At 44.7% G+C, this 17,516-nt stretch overlaps 1 protein-coding gene across 1 annotated transcript in view; it reads left to right on the top strand.

The window, feature by feature from the left end:
- Positions 1 to 17,516, top strand: part of GALR3 (galanin receptor 3) — a 92,766-nt gene that overhangs the window by 17,000 nt on the left and 58,250 nt on the right. The gene's annotated exons all lie outside the window — the stretch shown is intronic.

Genomic DNA, 17,516 nt, shown 5'->3' with positions numbered 1-17,516 from the left:
CCAATATAAAAAAGAGCGGATGTAGCAGCACTACAAAAGATTGATGGTTTTCCTCACTGTGGTGGTGCTCGCCGTGTCAGAAGCCAGTCCCATGCTTCCCCAGATCCAGATAAATAGAAATAAAGGACAGCAGCACTCTCCAGCCTTGTTCCTTAGTGTTTTATTTTCACCAAGACAAAAAATGCGACGTTTCGATCGGTGTGATCTTTTTCAAGCAATCTAACATTGTGAACTCAAAATCAAATACATATACCCTACTAAGCTGGTCATCTGACCTAATTAATTATGCAAATACATCATTGAAAAAAGCTGTGTATACCGCCCCCACTTCTATTCATCTGACAGTGGGGTGGACCCAATCTATAGTGTTTAAACTTTATCAATTGTGTGTACATAAAAATAAGACTCCATCGACTTACTGCAGTGTACGGCACGAACCTGGGGGATCCGCTGCTGTGGCAACTGTATCCATGCATAAGGCCGATCATTACACTTGCTTCGGCGTTTCACAATATCCAATGCGCCTGCGTGTCTGACCCATGACGTCAGTTCCAGGACGCCCGATCAGTGTCATGGTAACCAGGCGCCTCTCTTCCTCGTCACCTCCAGGGCAGAGCGCGCATGCGCATCCAACCTCAGTGGCAACGGGATTCAGCGTCTAGTCCCACGTCACTGTACCGCGCCCCCAAAGCCGTCGCCATGGGAATACAAAACATCGCGTCCCATATAAAATTCACAGACCAGATTCTCATATTTGTTATCAAAACGTGTTCACCAATCGTAAGGGGCAAATTATTCTAAAATAATTCAAGCTAGAGGTTGATTGCACATCGAAATTAACTTTATTAAAGAAGGCTATAGATGGTCATATGTACCAGGTGTCCACTACTCAGCCATATCATAAGATTAGAGTACCCGGTCACTAAGTCCAGCCTCATGGTAAGCAATCCAGGGTCCACAAACTCATATACAAGGAGTGGCACTTTTCAATCTAGTACACTAGGGGTAATTACCCCCCCTTTTTTTCCATAAAGTGTACCTGTGCACACCCCCACTTTACAAACATGGTGGTCCTATCGGCATCTCATCTCCCCCTATCAAGGGGTCAACGAATATAGCCATAGGCCACCCCACTCATTTTTAGGAGGGCGTATCCTCCAAATCGAAGCGACGTCCATCCTATGGAACCATTCAAACCCATATAGTCAGTTAATAGGTATCCCCGTCTCCGGGTATACATCTATAGTACCGTCCACTAGGCCATCACAAGCACTTCAACCCCCTCCATTATATACATATGCGAGTATACCATACGGCTGTTCCACAGGGACCGTGCACTCCCATTCTCCAATACACGGAACAGTAGTTTAACCAGCGTATTCTCATCTAATATGTCTAAATTGACAAAAATTGTCTCCTCCCCTAGGCGAACACCAAAAAATAACAAAAAAATGGCAAAACTGGATTGCAACTAAATTATACATGATCTGTTACCTCAGCATGCGTCCCCAGGTCGGCCCACACATACAGTCATCTAAAAATAGAAGACAGAGAAATTGTGTAAATATACAAATAGTACAAAAACCATTATAAAAAACACAACCTAACAGGTTGGGTACCAACTTCATTAAAACATGATTAAACTCAGATGGAATATAGTATTAATCAACAAGTGTGGAGGCTACTTGATTCTGTGCAGTCAGTAGAGTGAACCAATCCTAAACTCCCTGTTGAGGCCTTTGGGTTCGAGTGTTTGTAGCTCGTATATCCACCTCAACTCCATCCTTTTTAAGAGCTTCTCCCTATCTCCCCCTCTTCTTTGGGGTAGAACTCCATCAATTATGCGGAAACGTAATTGTGAAATATTATGGTTATTTTTGAGGAAATGTTCTGGGACAGGTAACTCTGTCTTGGAATTATCGGTCTCTTTCACTCCTCGTAACAGTTTACGTATATTATACCGATGTTGGTTTATTCGCTTTCTAAATTCCTGAGTGGTTTCTCCCACGTAGAGAAGTCCACAGGGGCATTGCAGTATATAAATCACGTATTCAGATCTGCATGTATAGTAATTGCCAATCTGGTAGGTTTTTCCTGTCCTGGGATGTGAAAAGGAGCTCCCCTTAAGGATCCCATTACAATTACAACATCCCAGGCAGGGAAAACAACCCTTTCTCTGTACTGGGGGTAAACCACTCTGTTTCGTATCGGCATGAACCAGACTGTCTCCTATACTGCGTGGTCTTCTATATGACATGAGAGGTGCATTGCGAAACGCCTCAATCTCAGGGAAAGACTCAGCTAGAATGTGCCAATTGCTTCTAAGGACCTTTGTAATGGATTTACTGACCATTGTGTGTGTCGACACAAAGGGAACCCTCTTATTCTCCTCTCTTTGTTCTTTTTTCTTCAAGAGGTCCTCCCTTCTAAATTGATCCACCCTCTGTTTGTGTCTCAGTACCATGGGCCTCGGATAGCCTCTTTCATAGAACTTATTGCACATCTCACTGAGTCTTAACTCTGATTGGACATTATCTGTGACTATTCTCTTAACCCTGAGTAGCTGGCTGTACGGCAGTGACTCTTTCATAAACCCAGGGTGGTCACTCTGGAATAACAACATGTTGTTTCTGTCCGTAGGTTTTACAAACAAATCGGTATAAAGTTTACCATCTGCATGATAAACTGTCGTGTCCAAAAATTGTAAATCGGTCTGGGAATACACCACTGTAAATTTTAATTCTGTGTGGACCGAATTGATTTCATCCTGGAACTTAAACAAGTTCTCCAGGGATCCAGTCCAGACAAAGAATATGTCGTCTATATACCTCATCCAGCCCTTCACCGAGGTGAAGTGGCTGGACGGGTATATAGAACATTCCTCAAATCTATTCATGTACAAGTTTGCATAAGTTGGGGCCACGTTGGACCCCATTGCGGTCCCCCGCTGTTGTACATAATAAGTATCCTCAAAGAGGAAGTAGTTGCATGTCAGGACTATTTCCAATAGGGAAAGGATAAACCTAGCGATCTCTGGCTTAATCTCACTTCTGGTGAGGGTCCACTCTACCGAATCCAGTCCCTTGATGTGGTCGATACTCGTATAGAGACCGACCACATCAAAGGAAACAAGGTATTGTCCTTCCTCGATTTGCAAGCTCTGCAGTTTCTTTAGGAAGTCTGTAGTGTCTTTTACATAAGATTTAACAGACATAGCATAGTCTCTGAGATATCTGTCAAGAAACATGGCTGCAGGGGAGAAAATTGAGCCTATCCCAGAGACTATGGGGCGCCCAGGTGGATCCAACAGACACTTATGTATTTTGGGCAATATGTAAAGAAGTGGTGTTACTGGTTTGTCCACCAATAAATATTCATGGAGCTTCTCATCTATTATATCTGATGCAAAGGCATCATCTATTAATAGTTTAAGTCTCCTTTGAATGGCAAATTTGGGGTCGGCATCTAGGGCCCTATATACTGCACTATCCCCCAATTGCCGCTGAATCTCAGCCAAATATTTATTGGTGTCCATTATTACCGTAGCCCCTCCCCTATCAGCTTTCTTTATTGTGATCTCTCTTCTATTACTGAGTACCTTCAGTGCTCTTTTTTCTCCCTGACTCAAATTGTGCTGATTACCATGTCTATTACAATTGTTCTTAATTTTTTCAATACCTTTTTTGACTAAATCAATATATGTGTTTACTGCATCCCTCATAATCGGTGGTTGGAAATCGCTATGTAAAAACAGACCCATATCTCTTAAACACAACATATCAGTATTACCACTTTTCTGTTCGCCTGTTGACATGGTCATTTTGGCGGAGTCCTTAAAGAAAACCTGCAATTTGATGCGCCTGTAGAACTTTTGTAGATCTACCTCATATTTAAACCAGTCTATATCAGAATGTGGACAAAAAGATAATCCTTTTTCTAACAGTGAAATTTCATCATTAGACAATGTAGCTGATGATATATTTACCACTAGAGTCTTTGCTGTTTCCGTTGTATTCACTATATTTGTTGTTTCTGGGCCATCAGTCCATGTTTGTGATCCAGTGGAGGTTTCTTTGAACGGGTCATTCTCGACGCCTCGTTTCCTCCGCCTTTGGTGCTTGCGCCCCCCTCTTCTTGTAGATTTTTGGCGCCTTGTGTCGATCTTTGGTCTAAAAAATGTTGATCCTCACTTATATCCCCAGAGGATTCGGTATCTGTATTGCGATTCTTCCTCATCTGTCTCCTTGCTGGTCTTTGTCTGTTTTGTACATTTTTCCTCTGTCCCCCTTCTATGGGGTTTTTTCTATATATCTCTCCCTTTAGATAGTCGTCCTGATCACGGAACCACTTCTGACGCTTTGTGGTCTCTATGTTGGTCCTGTACACTTGCAAATCTTTGTCTGTTTGTTCTTTCATTACTGCAAAGTCCTGCAATGTCATCATGGACTTCAGCTGAACTTCCAATCCTTCTATTTTTATTTTACTTGCCATGAGTTCCTTTTGTAGGTACTCCATATTCAGGAGCATTATATCCATTGAAAAACGATTTGAAATTTGTGTGAACTTAATACAAAAATCAACATTCTTTGGTAGAAGGATTGGCCTTAAATGTGTTCTCAGACCACGTGGAATCCGCTCCGCAGTATAGTACTCCTTCATAGTGGACAGATGGAGTTCGTAGTTAATACTCTGTTTCAGTTCAGTCTCCCATTTCCTCTTAATTAGCTCCTTGGTCGGTTTGTTAAGGAATGAGCCATCCCCCACCGCACCACCCAAAATCCGTGTTACCTCCTCACTTGAAAAAAAGGAATTGCTTGGTGAATCCATTATTGGCTACCACTTGTTGTTCCACAAAAGAAAGTCTCTTTATAAAAAATATATTATCCCTTTGTGGTATCGTGTGCACGCTACCAGACTTATCATGACAATATAAAAAAGAGCGGATGTAGCAGCACTACAAAAGATTGATGGTTTTCCTCACTGTGGTGGTGCTCGCCGTGTCAGAAGCCAGTCCCATGCTTCCCCAGATCCAGATAAATAGAAATAAAGGACAGCAGCACTCTCCAGCCTTGTTCCTTAGTGTTTTATTTTCACCAAGACAAAAAATGCGACGTTTCGATCGGTGTGATCTTTTTCAAGCAATCTAACATTGTGAACTCAAAATCAAATACATATACCCTACTAAGCTGGTCATCTGACCTAATTAATTATGCAAATACATCATTGAAAAAAGCTGTGTATACCGCCCCCACTTCTATTCATCTGACAGTGGGGTGGACCCAATCTATAGTGTTTAAACTTTATCAATTGTGTGTACATAAAAATAAGACTCCATCGACTTACTGCAGTGTACGGCACGAACCTGGGGGATCCGCTGCTGTGGCAACTGTATCCATGCATAAGGCCGATCATTACACTTGCTTCGGCGTTTCACAATATCCAATGCGCCTGCGTGTCTGACCCATGACGTCAGTTCCAGGACGCCCGATCAGTGTCGTGGTAACCAGGCGCCTCTCTTCCTCGTCACCTCCAGGGCAGAGCGCGCATGCGCATCCAACCTCAGTGGCAACGGGATTCAGCGTCTAGTCCCACGTCACTGTACCGCGCCCCCAAAGCCGTCGCCATGGGAATACAAAACATCGCGTCCCATATAAAATTCACAGACCAGATTCTCATATTTGTTATCAAAACGTGTTCACCAATCGTAAGGGGCAAATTATTCTAAAATAATTCAAGCTAGAGGTTGATTGCACATCGAAATTAACTTTATTAAAGAAGGCTATAGATGGTCATATGTACCAGGTGTCCACTACTCAGCCATATCATAAGATTAGAGTACCCGGTCACTAAGTCCAGCCTCATGGTAAGCAATCCAGGGTCCACAAACTCATATACAAGGAGTGGCACTTTTCAATCTAGTACACTAGGGGTAATTACCCCCCCTTTTTTTCCATAAAGTGTACCTGTGCACACCCCCACTTTACAAACATGGTGGTCCTATCGGCATCTCATCTCCCCCTATCAAGGGGTCAACGAATATAGCCATAGGCCACCCCACTCATTTTTAGGAGGGCGTATCCTCCAAATCGAAGCGACGTCCATCCTATGGAACCATTCAAACCCATATAGTCAGTTAATAGGTATCCCCGTCTCCGGGTATACATCTATAGTACCGTCCACTAGGCCATCACAAGCACTTCAACCCCCTCCATTATATACATATGCGAGTATACCATACGGCTGTTCCACAGGGACCGTGCACTCCCATTCTCCAATACACGGAACAGTAGTTTAACCAGCGTATTCTCATCTAATATGTCTAAATTGACAAAAATTGTCTCCTCCCCTAGGCGAACACCAAAAAATAACAAAAAAATGGCAAAACTGGATTGCAACTAAATTATACATGATCTGTTACCTCAGCATGCGTCCCCAGGTCGGCCCACACATACAGTCATCTAAAAATAGAAGACAGAGAAATTGTGTAAATATACAAATAGTACAAAAACCATTATAAAAAACACAACCTAACAGGTTGGGTACCAACTTCATTAAAACATGATTAAACTCAGATGGAATATAGTATTAATCAACAAGTGTGGAGGCTACTTGATTCTGTGCAGTCAGTAGAGTGAACCAATCCTAAACTCCCTGTTGAGGCCTTTGGGTTCGAGTGTTTGTAGCTCGTATATCCACCTCAACTCCATCCTTTTTAAGAGCTTCTCCCTATCTCCCCCTCTTCTTTGGGGTAGAACTCCATCAATTATGCGGAAACGTAATTGTGAAATATTATGGTTATTTTTGAGGAAATGTTCTGGGACAGGTAACTCTGTCTTGGAATTATCGGTCTCTTTCACTCCTCGTAACAGTTTACGTATATTATACCGATGTTGGTTTATTCGCTTTCTAAATTCCTGAGTGGTTTCTCCCACGTAGAGAAGTCCACAGGGGCATTGCAGTATATAAATCACGTATTCAGATCTGCATGTATAGTAATTGCCAATCTGGTAGGTTTTTCCTGTCCTGGGATGTGAAAAGGAGCTCCCCTTAAGGATCCCATTACAATTACAACATCCCAGGCAGGGAAAACAACCCTTTCTCTGTACTGGGGGTAAACCACTCTGTTTCGTATCGGCATGAACCAGACTGTCTCCTATACTGCGTGGTCTTCTATATGACATGAGAGGTGCATTGCGAAACGCCTCAATCTCAGGGAAAGACTCAGCTAGAATGTGCCAATTGCTTCTAAGGACCTTTGTAATGGATTTACTGACCATTGTGTGTGTCGACACAAAGGGAACCCTCTTATTCTCCTCTCTTTGTTCTTTTTTCTTCAAGAGGTCCTCCCTTCTAAATTGATCCACCCTCTGTTTGTGTCTCAGTACCATGGGCCTCGGATAGCCTCTTTCATAGAACTTATTGCACATCTCACTGAGTCTTAACTCTGATTGGACATTATCTGTGACTATTCTCTTAACCCTGAGTAGCTGGCTGTACGGCAGTGACTCTTTCATAAACCCAGGGTGGTCACTCTGGAATAACAACATGTTGTTTCTGTCCGTAGGTTTTACAAACAAATCGGTATAAAGTTTACCATCTGCATGATAAACTGTCGTGTCCAAAAATTGTAAATCGGTCTGGGAATACACCACTGTAAATTTTAATTCTGTGTGGACCGAATTGATTTCATCCTGGAACTTAAACAAGTTCTCCAGGGATCCAGTCCAGACAAAGAATATGTCGTCTATATACCTCATCCAGCCCTTCACCGAGGTGAAGTGGCTGGACGGGTATATAGAACATTCCTCAAATCTATTCATGTACAAGTTTGCATAAGTTGGGGCCACGTTGGACCCCATTGCGGTCCCCCGCTGTTGTACATAATAAGTATCCTCAAAGAGGAAGTAGTTGCATGTCAGGACTATTTCCAATAGGGAAAGGATAAACCTAGCGATCTCTGGCTTAATCTCACTTCTGGTGAGGGTCCACTCTACCGAATCCAGTCCCTTGATGTGGTCGATACTCGTATAGGTGTGAACCCAGGGTTAGGGTTCATTCAGACGACCAGGGTTCATTCAGACGGGTGCGGACCCATTCATTTCAAAGGGCCACAAAAGATGCAGACACTGTGTGTTTTCTGCATCCGTAGTTCCGTTCAGGAGCTCCACAAAAAAGATAGAGCATTCTTGTTCACAATCATATGGACAAGAACAGGCATTTCTATTAGAGATGAGCAAATCAAAGTGGACGAACTGGAATTAAATCCGAATTTCAGGAAAAATTAGATTTGCACCGAATCCAAATTTCCTCACACTTCGTGGTAACGAATCACATTTTTTATTAAATTAAAATGGCTGCTGCACGTGTTTGGAGTCCCAGGCTATGAGCTGTGCGCTACAATTGGCCAGCGCTGCAGCAAGGGACAACCCTAATACAAAAACGGAGCCTATACCAGGCGAACAGAGCGGCGCCCAGACATACTAGTAAGTGCAGGGGGACCCCTGGGCGCCGCTCTGCCCACAGATATAGTTAGTTTTTAGTTTTTAAACTAGTGAAATGTCCTCTTTAAAGCCCTTTTTGGCGTGTATTAGTTGCAAAAATATATATTATTTACTGTTTAGAGGTGCAGTTATATGTTCTAAGGCACTCTTTTGCGTGTATTAGTGGCGCAAAAAAGTATTTTTCGTTGTTTGGTGAAGTGAGAAAATTACAGCCCTTTTTGGAGTGTATTAGTGGCAAAAAATATATATATTTGTGGTGCAGTTATATGTTCTAAAGCCCTTTTTGGCGTGTATTAGTGGCAAAAAAATATGTATTTGCCGTTCAGCGGTGCAGTTATATGTTCTAAAGCCTTTTGTAGTGTGTATAAGTGGAAAAAATAAGGGCCTACCAGTATTTGCCGTTCAGTGGTGCAGTTATATGTTCTAAAGCCCTTTTTGGCATGCATTAGTAGGAAAAAAAGGGCTTATTAGGCGTTGTGTGGTGAAGTGATAAAATTACAGATTATTTGGCGATGTTTTAACTTTCTATTTATTTATTTATTTATTTGATCTAACAGTATGTCAGACAGAGAAGTGCCAGGCCCGGCACAGGGGAGTGGTAGAGGTCTTAATGTTTCTGGCACAGACAGAGGTCGCAGCAGAGTAAGGGGGCGATGCAGCAGGAGTAGCAGCAAGAGGCCTGAGCTCCCAGAGTAATCTAGCGGTCGTGTCTAGACCAGCAACCCAGCGGTTCTTGAATGGTTGACTCGGTCATCCACTTCATCCCAAGTAACATCAGACACCCCCAGCCAAGAGTTGGTAGGTTTGTCAGACACAACCCTTAGTTGGCATGGCCCGGGAGCAGGCCCTGTGTCCTTACCTGTCCTCAACCTACCTCTGTCCTTTTCTGTTCCCTCAGCCAGAGAAGTATTATATGCTGTGGGCTCAGTTCCACTATACAGCGAGGACGAGCTACTAGAGGACAGTCAGCAGCTACTGTCCGGCCAAGATGTGGAAGAGACATCCATCACTTCCTCCAGTAGGTAGGCAAGTAGTGATGAGGAGAGTGGTGTGGGAGCTGGTGTTGCGAGCGGTCAGGCTCCTGACCCAGAGACCGTTGAGGAGGACATCAGTGACATGCAGACAGTACTCGATAATGATGATGTAGCTGATCACACTTGGGAGGCGGGTGAATTAGGAAGAAGAGGGTGGCAGCTTGCCCGGGAGGCAGTCGTGGAGCCAGCAAGTCGCTAATGTGGCCGGGAGTCAGCAGGGTGGCAGCAGTGGGAGGTCGGGAACCAAAAGTGCCCGGGGTAGACCACCGCTTTGCAGGAGCCTACCTGCCTGGAAAGTATTGGTGTAGGGGTTCACAAAAGCAGCAGCAGTAGCAGTCAGTTAGTGCAGCGTGTTGGGGGTAAAATCACCTACTCAGCGGTTTGGCATTTATTTGTTATGCTGCCGGAGGAGGTGAACATGGCCATTTGTGGAATCTGTGGGCAGAAGGTGAAACGTGGCCAGGGTGTAAATGTTGGCACCACGGCCCTTCGTCAACATATGCAGTGTCATCATGAAGTGGCCTGGGAGAACCGTGGCTCCAATATGATGGTCCAGCTTGCCACAACAACCACTGCATTAGCCAGTGGCACGCACCCGATTTCAGGGAGTCAAGGCTTCACCACCTCAGCCAAAGGGAGCTGTCTGTCCTTCCCATCATCTGCTGGTCCTGATGATCCTGCTCCTTCTTCTACTCCTCATCACTCATGCTGTCAGCAATTGATCACCAAAGCAATTGCCAAGAGACAACAGTATGCGTGCCCTTATCTAACGGCACAAAAGCTGAATGTGCTCCTGGCCAAGTTGCTGGTGCTGCAGTCCCTCCCTTTCGAAGTGGTGGACTCTTCAACTTTCAGAGAACTGATGGCTTGTGCCGAGCTGAGGCGGAGAGTCCCAAGCTGTCATTTCTTGGCCAAAAAGGCAGTACCAGCCCTGCACACATATGTAGAACAGAAGATGGGCCAGTCCTTGAGCCTGTCGGTGTGTCGGTGTCTGCCAAAGTGCACGGCAGCGCCGACACGTGAAGCATTAACTACAGTCAGGGACAATACATGTCCTTTACGGCCTACTGGGTGAATGTGGTTCCTGCACAGCCACACCAGCAACTTGGCCAGGTGAAGCCGCTTACGCCTCCATGTTCTCATGCCATTGGTGCTGTAACAATCCGCCTTTGCCTCCTCATCTTCCACCGTGTCCTCAGCCTCCACTACAGGGACTATTCACAGTGCCCCTCCAGCATACTACACGTGCAGGGTACGGCGGTGTCATGCAGGGGAGGAACTGCTCCATGTCCTTCTTTAAGAAATTGAATCCTGGCTTTCTCCTCAACAACTCTATGGTGACCGACAACGGGAAGAACATGGTGTCGGCTCTGCATCAAGGAGGACTGAGCCATGCGTCTTGCATGGCACATGTGTTCAATCTGGTTGCCAAGCGGTTTCTGAAGTCTTCCACCCATCTGCAAGACAACCTAAAAATGGCCAGTAAACTTTTCATGCACTTCAGCCACTCGTACACTGCAAAGCACACCCTCCTTGAGCTGCAGAGGCAGAACGGCATCCCCCAACATAGGCTGATATGCGACACTTCCACCCATTGGAATTTCACCCTCCATATTGTGGACCGACTATACGAACAGAGAAAGGCCATAAACGATTTCTTGATGATCCAAGCGGACAGGAGTACAACCCCTGTGTAACTTCGATGTCAACCAATGGCAGCCCATGCAAGACACCTGCCGTTTCCTCAGGCCCTTTGAGGAGGCCACATTATTTGTCAGTCGCCAGGACTATGGGATGAACAACGTCATTCCACTGCTTCATGTCCTGGAACAGATTCTGGTAAATGTGGCTGATCAGGGGACTGGAGACGTGGCGCCTAGATCTCAAGGCCACATGAGCCCTGTGGGGGCTGAACTGGAGAAGGAGGAGGACATTGGAGCACAATCAATGTGTAGTGAAATGGGTGGTTTTTCTACACAGGTGACAGGAGGGGATGAGCAGGAGCAGCCAGAGGAGCTACAGGGTGATGAGGAAGACGAGGCAGAGGACCCAGACACACTGTGGTAGTATACAGTGGAGATGGAGGCAGGGAGTCCCTCCGAGTCACTTGCACAAATGGCCCGATGCATGCTCACTTGCTTGTCTAGTGACAGCCGAATTGTCACCATTCGGCAGACTGATGACTTCTGGCTCTCCACCTTGTTGGACCCTCGCTACCAGTCCCAAATGGGGGCCTTTTTTAAACCCACTAAGAGGGAGAAGAAACTGAACTACTATAGAGACATCCTATGTAGTTAGTTGGCCGCTGCCTATCTGCGCCATCGTCCATCCTCTCGCAGGTCTGACTGAGAGGGCCCTGATGTTCCTCTGCCATGGCTGCTGTGGCAGGTTGGGGGGGTAGGAGCAGTTCCAGCATCATCAGCAGCAACTTGAGTCTAGAGTAGCTTATGAGCAGCTTTCTTCACCCGCCTAGTGAAGAAATTACTCACCAGCAGCAGCTAGACCTGGAGCAGAACCTGAACCAGCAGGAGGTGGCATACTTAGACAGCACCTTGCCACCCCACTTTGAAGATCCACTGGACTACTGGGCAGCCAAACTGGATTTATGGCATCAACTGGCAGGGTTTGCCCTGGAAAAGCTGTCCTGCCGGCCAGTAGTGTGGCATCAGAGCGGGTGTTTCGTGCAGCGGGGACCATAGTTACCCCAAGAATTTGCCTGTCCACCCAAAATGTGGAGAGACTGACCGTTGTCAAGATAAATCAGGCGTGGATCAGCCAGGATTTCCACCCACCAATGCCTGATGCATCAGACTAGATCATCTATGGTGCCACATCAACACTTTGACAAAAGAGACCGGTTTCTTCTGGCTACCTGCCTCAGCTACTATTCTTATGCTGCCACCCGCCTGATGCCACAAATCTGATGCCAAGTGCTCCTTCTTTCATCCACCATTTTCAGCTGGTACTGGTATTGCCATCACCTCCCCACTCTGTCATCGGGTCACTCTGTGGTCTCCTGATGCTGCTGCCACCTCCACACTATGTCACTGTGCCACTCTTTGGTATCCTGATACTGCTGCCACCTCCACATTATGTCACCTTGCCACTTTGTGGTCTCCTGATGCTGATGACACCTCCACACTATGTTACCTTGCCACTCTGTGGTCTCCTGATGCTGCTGCCACCTCCATACTATGTCACTTTGCCACTCTATGGTCTCCTGATACTGCTGCCACCTCCACACTATGTCACCTTGACACTCTGTGGTCTCCTGATGCTGCAGCCACCTCCACACTGTAATTGTGCCACCCTATGGCCTCCTCCTGATGCTGATGCTGCCGCCACACTCTCTCATTGTGCCACTCTGTGGCCTTCTGATGCTGCCGCCACCTCCACGCTGTCAGTGTGCCACTCTGTGGCCTCCTCCTCATGCTGCTGCTGCCGCCACCTCTACACTGTCATTGTGCCACTGTTTGGCCTCCTCCTGATGCTTCTGCAACCTGTAGACTCTCTGTGGTCTCCTCTTGCTGCTTCCACCTCACCACTATGTCATAGGGCCACTTTGTGGACTTTTCATGCTGTTCCCACCCTCCACACTTCATGAATGGGCCACTAGTTTGCCTTTTGGCCTAGCTGACATCATTTATTTAACCCTTCTTCTGATCTTTCAGAAAGAAAGAAAAATGCACAACATATACTGTCTATGTAGCAGCTGCAAGGCTTGCATGACATGGTCCCTAGTTTGCATCAGAATTGGCTTATGATTTGGTAGCCAAAAGCAGTGGGTACAAAACACAGAAGAAGAATATTCCATTCACGTGTCATCTCTGTTTTGGATTCACTCCTGTTTTTTTTGGCTTTAGCAATACTGATGGATTACTGACCAAATGCGGACCGAGTGAAGGCGGATTCTCCACAGACAGGATCCATTTTTGGGGGGTTATTGTTCTAACGGATCAGAGAAAGAGCAAAATAATCAGTGACATCAACACAAACTTACTGCTGACACCATTTCCACTCTGTCGGGGGGCCTCTACTTGTATAAGCGTTTAATAGAACAGGTTCTGTAGACATCTATGTGGAATCAGCTGCTGACGGTGTAAAATGTGTGCGCTTCTTCTTGACGCTTACATTGACCTGTAAGGCTGAGTTCACACTTGAGTTATTTAGTCAGTTTTGGCTCTGTAACTGCCCAAATAAGTGAAGTGTGCAGTGATTCTAAGAGTGACGCGCTTCATACTGACTCACAGTATTGTTTCATTACCACAGCAGACTCCCTATGCGTGTTAACGCAAGGCACAGTGCTCTACACCACTATGAAGGCTCTCTGCAGCCAGAAAATAGTTGTTTTTTAACAAAATTTGCCATAAATAAATTGGGATCGTACCGATTTTTTTCCCAAAAATTTGGTGAATTGGCCGAATCAAATTTTTTTGAAATTCGCTCAGCTCTAATTTCTATTATAGTTCGAGCCAGGTGTGGCCCACAAAATGCGGAACGTACACGGCCGGTGTACGTGTTTTGCGGATCCCCAATTTGTGAACCACAAAGCACTACGGCCGTCTGAAGCCCTTAATCTGTGGTGTGCTGGTGTCAGATGTACTACAATTATTAAGATGCACAGGTTGTTGGTATTTCTACCAAACTAAATCTGTACCAGTTAGGAACTGGAGTAGATTTCAGCTAAATTTAGGACAGTTTTCTGTCTTAATTTAAATAAATGTGCTGGCAACCTAGTCTCCACCAGCATCATCCACTTTTTTGATAAGTGTAATGCAATAAACAACAACAAAAAACATTTTTTCTCTGCAAGCAGAGCTTACCCTAAAATGTGTTCCTTTTTGATGCCATAAAACTATCATAAGGGGTTTAATAAATGTGCCCCTTAAACCTTCAGCACCACATTTATAGAATATAGGCTCCTTTACACTGCTCAAACATCAGGCAGATCATTGCTAACGAGAATCTGTAGGAACTCTTGTTAGCTATAATCTGGATCTTCCATGTGGACACCTAAAACATTGTTTGCCGGCAGCAGATCGTGGTTTCTAAACAACACTCTGCTGCCGGCAAACAATGATTCTATATGGAGACGATCGATGGCATTAGAGATCGCTTCTCCCCATACTGTGGAGGAAATTTACTTTAGAGAGATCCAAGGAGATCCATTTACATGCAGAGGTCTCCTTCACTGACAAGCAGGCAATTGTTGGGAAGGAACGCTTCCTTCCCGACAATTGTCTGCTTCATCATACCTTGTAAAGGGGCCTTAAAGTAGCACTCCCAGGAAAAATAAATATTCTTAGACCTCTTAGGCCCCTTTCACAAGGGGCGAGTTTTCCGCGTGGGTGCAATGCGTGACGTGAACGCATTGCACCCACAGTGAATCCTGACCCATTCATTTCAATGGGGCTGTGTACATGAGCAATGTTTTTCACGCATCACTTTTGCGTTGCGTAAAAATTCGCAGCATGCTCTATATTCTTAGTTTTTCACGCAAAGCAGGCCCCATAAAAGTGAAAGGGGCTGCGTGAAAATCGCATTGCATGCGCAAGCAAGTGCGGATGCAATGCGATTTTCATGGATAGTGGCTAAGGAGATAATAATAAATAGGGATGAGGTCCATTCACTTTATTATTTTCCATTATAACATGGTTATAATGGAAAATAATAGCATTATTTAATACTTATATCTTCATTCAGCAGGACCTGCGCTGACGTCACCACGCTGACCACGTGGTGAGCGCGATGATGTCAGTGAAGGTCCTTTTGCAGGTCCTGCAAGAAGAAGAAAGTAGATGATAATGGCTGCGCGATCAAGTGGATGAGGTGAGTAATTTTTTTAGGATTTTTTTAACCCTCAAGGGACATTTTACTTAGCATTCTGTATTATAAAATGCAATTTTTTTTCATTATAACCATGTTATAATGGAAAATAATAAAATCTACAGAACACCGAACCCAAACTCGAACTATAGTGAAGAAGTCCGGGTTCGGGTCTGGGTACCACATTTTTATCACGCGTGTGCAAAACGCATTAAAACTCTTTGCACTCACGTGGAAAAAACTGAACAACGCAAAGCAATCGCAGAAAAAACTGACTGAAATTGCGTGCGCACTCGCTCGGGTTTCCCGATTGTATTTGTGAGTTATAACCTCCCTTCTGATACTCAGCTGTGTCATGTGATCAGCACTCTGATCTCCATCCGACACACGACAGGAAGTCAGTTACTTCTCTATTCATTCCTACGAGATTGACATTGAGGCTCCTATTGGAATACATACAGTAGAGAAACCGGCCTCCTGTCCACACATAAGATGCTGTTATTTGGAGAGTCAGAGTGTTGGTCACATGACACAGCTGAGGATCAGAAGGGAGAGGAAAACTCACAAATACAGTCACTGGTAAGAAGATTATCTTTACTACAGTTTACATCATGTACCTTTGTAAAAGGTCAGTGAATAAAAACATGTTTTGCAGTTCTTCTTTAAGTCAGAAGGATATGTTTGTATAGGAAAAACATAAACTCAGAAGTTATACACACATGACAAAAGAGTGTCCTTTATGCACAACTTTGACAGGTTAACATCCAAATATTTTGTATACATTTGGGATGATTAGCAGTTTTTGTTTGTTTTTGTTCTTTTACAAAGTAAGTCAATGGCAGACATTTAATTTGTCTCATCTGTGCCTGTGGCGTCCCAACCAGCACCGTGCTCTGTACTAAAGAGGGGTAAGAACCTGAAACAGTGCAGTGTACAGATCAGGGTCTCACTGGTGTGAGCCAATTTGTATACTTTCTCCCATGGAACATTGTTTGAAAAATAAGCCTCCAAACAGCAGTGTCTCTTCAATGAAACATCGTACCCCCTGTGCTGCACTTAACGCATTTCTTCCAACCAGCCAGTCTCCTGCTGTGTTCTGATGAGAGGAAAGAACCTGGAAGCACTGCTGTCTATTTGTGGTTGTCTGGTATGGGCTAAATTGCATTAATTGTGAAGATAAATACAGCAGCAGTCAAATTTTCAATGCATTTACTTATAGAAGGATTTTTTTAAAATTTTTACATTTGTGAACAGGCACAAGTAGTATAGCCTCAGGATAACTTGTCAAACTCAAAGTGACCAGTGGCCACAACCCTTTTCCACCCACAATCCCGCCCCAAACCATGCCTAAAATACCGCCCGATTCTAAATTTTTTTTTTATTTTTTAGATCCGATAAAGCGTCAGTAATTCAATTAAGTTTAATATGTCTTCTCCCTGGAAGACATCACATTATCCTGGCAGATCTGTCTACTTTCTCACCTTCTTGTTTTGTTAACCTCTTGCCATCACACTAACGCCGAAAGGCGTCAGTGCGGCGGCACTTTCCGGTCTCAGCGACGCCTATTGGCGTCATCTCGTGAGACTCGAGATTTCGCGTGAACACTCGTGTGCATGAGCGCGCGTTCACAGCGGCACTCAGCTGAGAAGTTAAACTACAGCCTGTCAGCGATGATCATTGATGTGGATCTTCCATGTGGACACCTAAAACATTGTTTGCCGGCAGCAGATCGTGGTTTCTAAACAACACTCTGCTGCCGGCAAACAATAATTCTATATGGAGATGATGGATGGCATTAGAGATCGCTTCTCCCCATACTGTGGAGGAAATTTACTTTAGAGAGATCCAGGGAGATCCATTTACATGCAGAGGTCTCCTTCACTGACAAGCAGGCAATTGTTGGGAAGGAACGCTTCCAAATATTTTGTTTGTGTTATAGAATAGAAAGAAAGAAAAATGCACAACATATACTGTCTATGTAGCAGCTGCAAGGCTTGCATGACATGGTCCCTAGTTTGCATCAGAATTGGCTTATGATTTGGTAGCCAAAAGCAGTGGGTACAAAACACAGAAGAAGAATATTCCATTCACGTGTCATCTCTGTTTTGGATTCACTCCTGTTTTTTTTTGGCTTTAGCAATACTGATGGATTACT

The sequence above is a fragment of the Bufo gargarizans genome, chromosome 7 (genome assembly GCF_014858855.1).
Source record: "Bufo gargarizans isolate SCDJY-AF-19 chromosome 7, ASM1485885v1, whole genome shotgun sequence".
In the NCBI taxonomy this organism is placed as follows: domain Eukaryota; kingdom Metazoa; phylum Chordata; class Amphibia; order Anura; family Bufonidae; genus Bufo; species Bufo gargarizans.
This window is presented reverse-complemented; position numbering and strand designations above follow the sequence as displayed.